This window comes from Oryctolagus cuniculus, chromosome 5 (genome assembly GCF_964237555.1).
Source record: "Oryctolagus cuniculus chromosome 5, mOryCun1.1, whole genome shotgun sequence".
NCBI lineage: Eukaryota > Metazoa > Chordata > Mammalia > Lagomorpha > Leporidae > Oryctolagus > Oryctolagus cuniculus.
The window spans coordinates 23,241,438-23,244,904 of NC_091436.1; the positions used below are offsets into that span (position 1 = coordinate 23,241,438).

Below are 3,467 nucleotides of genomic sequence, written 5' to 3' on the forward strand. Positions count from 1 at the left end.
GAGTAATACCTTTTAGGTAATATTAGAATAGAACAGAAAGACAAGCCCGTAGATATTGTAGTGAGGTAGGTATTAGTTCAACATAAAGCATATCTTTCATTCTCTGTTCTTACAACATCAGGGACTGAAATAGCACATCACTGTCCCTCTTGTAAAAAAGCCTAAGTTCAAAATAAAATGTAGAAGGGAAAGTTATCTCCATCCTGCAAAAGTGGATGCTGTGTTGGACTCTGATGGACAGGTAACACAAAATAAACTTACGTTGAACAACACAAGCTGGGCCAAAGATCTGAAGATGCTTTTGAGGTACTCAGGCAACATTCATCTGGAGATTTTCAGTACTCCCCGGATTACAAAAATTACCTGGCTTTCATCAGCCATTGTCCTTATGTCAAAGGAAACTCCAACTGCTACAAATGGTGCCTACAGAGGAATCTGTTCATAGTTGAAGAACCATAATAACAATGCTTCAGACCTGTATCTTGAAAGGAATGTCCACCAATCTCTGCAGAACACAACTGAAAACCAATTGGTACAACCTACTCTTTTCCCACAAAAAAGAGGAATAGGCAGGAAGAAGCTCCGACTGTTTGAATACCATCAGGAATCCCTGCGTAATCCCAAGATGGCATCTGGTATTCAGTGGGTTGATAAAAATGAAGGCATCCTTCAAATTGTATCCAGAAACAGAAAAACTGCCTGAACTCTGGGGAAAAGAAGAGACATCTGGAAGATCGTTACTTACTGCAGTGGCCAAGAGCACTAAGGAATTATGGAAGAATTGGGGAAATCACCGTATCTGGAGAAAATTAACTTACCAATTCAGAGAAGCCATACTCCAAAGACTCTCTCCAGCTTATATCTTGGGCAAAGAGATTTTCTACTTGCAATACCATCAACCTGACCAGGAATATCTCAGTTTAAATGCCTGCAACGCATTTATATGCCAATTATCGTGAGTTAAGTCACCCATATTGCTAAATAATGCTCTCCCATTTCTTGGTATTCTGGTTTTGAAATTTCTACAATCTTCAGGGTTTTTTTCAGGATTTTTCTTGCCAAGCAAATACAATCAGCTCTCCATAATCACAGCTACTCAGAAATTACAAACATTTTTTAAAAATTGCATGAACATATTGTCATTATTTCCTAAACAACACCATGTAACAACTATTTACACAGCATTTACATTGAGTTAGTCATTAAAAGTAATCTAGGGGTGATCTAATGTGTATAGGAGGGTAAGGGTAAGTACTATGTAAGTACTATACCATTTTGTTCAAAGATCTTTAGCATCCTTGGATTTGGTTTTCCCAAGAGGTCCTAGAACCAACTCCCTACAGATACCAAGAAACAGCTGTGCTGGAGAAGCAGGGGAATGATTAACATCATTGTTACTGTCTTTTATCAAATAGAATATAATCTACACTATTTTGGGGGGAAATTCTCCCAATACATTTATTATTTCAAATGACCAGCCTTTATGTGAAAGTGCAGACTAAATGTTCTTGGTATTATTATTCTCTGTGCAATATTTACTTTTAGATTAACAATGCTGACACTGATGATTTGATTTATATGGAAGGTCTTCAAAAAGTTCATGGAAAATGTGTATTTTAAAAAAAAATTAGGTGTGGTTTTCAATTTTTTAACACCCCAGTAAACTTATTACTTTTTAAATTACTTATTTGCTAGAGAGATTGAGAAATAGAACTCCCATCCATTTGCTGGTTCACTCCCCAAATGCCTAAAATGGCTGGGGCTGAGGCTAAGCTAGGCCAAAGCTGGGAGCCAGGAATTCAACCCAGGTCTCTCATGTGCATGGCAGGGATCCAACTACTTGATCTATCACCACCACCTCGGGGTGCACTTTAGCAGGAGGTTGGAATTAGAAGCAGAGTCAGACCTTGAACCCAGGGTTCTGATGTGGAATATGGTATCTTTTTTTTTAACTTTTATTTAATGAATATAAATTTCCAAAGTACGGCTTATGGATTACAATGGCTTCCCCCCCATAACATCCCTCCCACCCGCAACCCTCCCCTTTCCCACTCCCTCTCCCCTTCCATTCACATGAGGATTCATTTTCAATTCTCTTTATATACAGAAGATCAGTTTAGCATACATTAAGTAAAGATTTCAACAGTTTGCTCCCACACAGAAACATAAAGTGAAAAATAATAGATGATTTTTTAAATGATGATGAAATCAGATCAGACCTATTGTCATGTTTAATCCCAGCGAGAATCAAGTTGGGAATTGCTAATTTCTTCTTCTTTTTTTTTTTAACAGAAGATCAGTTTAGTGTACATTAAGTAAAGCTTTCAACAGTTTGCACCCCCATAGAAACACAAAGTGAAATATATTGTTTGAGTACTCGTTATAGCATTAAATCTCAATGTACAGCACATTAAGGATAGAGATCCTACATGAGGAGTAAGTGCACAGTGACTCCTGTTGTTGACTTTACAAATTGACACTCCTGTTTATGGCATCAGTAATCTCCCTATGCACCAGTCATGAGTTTCCAAGGCTATGGAAGCCCCTTGAGTTCTCCGACTCTTATCTTGTTTAGACAAGGTCATAGTCAAAGTGGAGGTTCTCTCCTCCCTTCAGAGAAAGGTACCTCCTTCTTTGAAGACCTGTTCTTTCCACTGGGATCTCACACACAGAGATCTTTCATTTAGTGGTGTTTTTTTTTTTTTTTTTTTTTTCCAGAGTGTCTTGGCTTTCCATGCCTGAAATACTCTCATGGGCTTTTCAGCCAGATCGGAATGCCTTTAGGGCTGATTCTGAGGCCAGAGTGCTATTTAGGACATCTGCCATTCTATGAGTCTGCTGAGTATCTCGCTTCCCATGTTGGATCACTCTCCCCTTTATTTATTCTCTCGGTTAGTATTAGCAGGTACTAGACTTGTTTATGTGCTCCCTTTGACTCTTAGTCCTTTCATTATGATCAATTGTGAACTGAAATTGATCACTTGGACTAGTGAGATGGCATTGGTACATGCCACCTTGATGGGATTAAATTGGAGTCCCCTGGTATGTTTCTAACTCTACCATTTGGGGTAAGTCAGCTTGAGCATGTCCCAAATTGTACATCTCTTCCCTCTCTTATTCCCACTCTTATGTTTAACAGGGATCACATTTCAGTTAAATTTCAACACTTAAGAATAACTGTATTAATTACAGAATTAAACCAGTCATATTAAGTAGAACAGACAGAAAAAACTACTAAGAGGGATAATGTATTATGTTGTTCATTAACAGTCAGGGCTATGCTGATCAAGTCACCGTTTCTCATAGTGTCCATTTCACTTCAACAGGTTTCCTTTTTGGTGTTCAGTCAGTTGTCACCGATCAGGGGGAACATATGGTATTTGTCCCTTTGGGACTGGCTTATTTCACTCAGCATGATGTGTTCCAGATTCCTCCATTTTGTTGCAAATGACTGGATTTCGTTGTTT

The 3,467-nt window shown here is 38.4% G+C and overlaps 1 pseudogene; it reads left to right on the plus strand.

Annotated features, from left to right (window-relative positions):
* Positions 1–255: 255 nt before the first annotated feature.
* Positions 256–981, plus strand: LOC100352166 (transcription factor Spi-C pseudogene; annotated as a pseudogene).
* Positions 982–3,467: the final 2,486 nt, after the last annotated feature.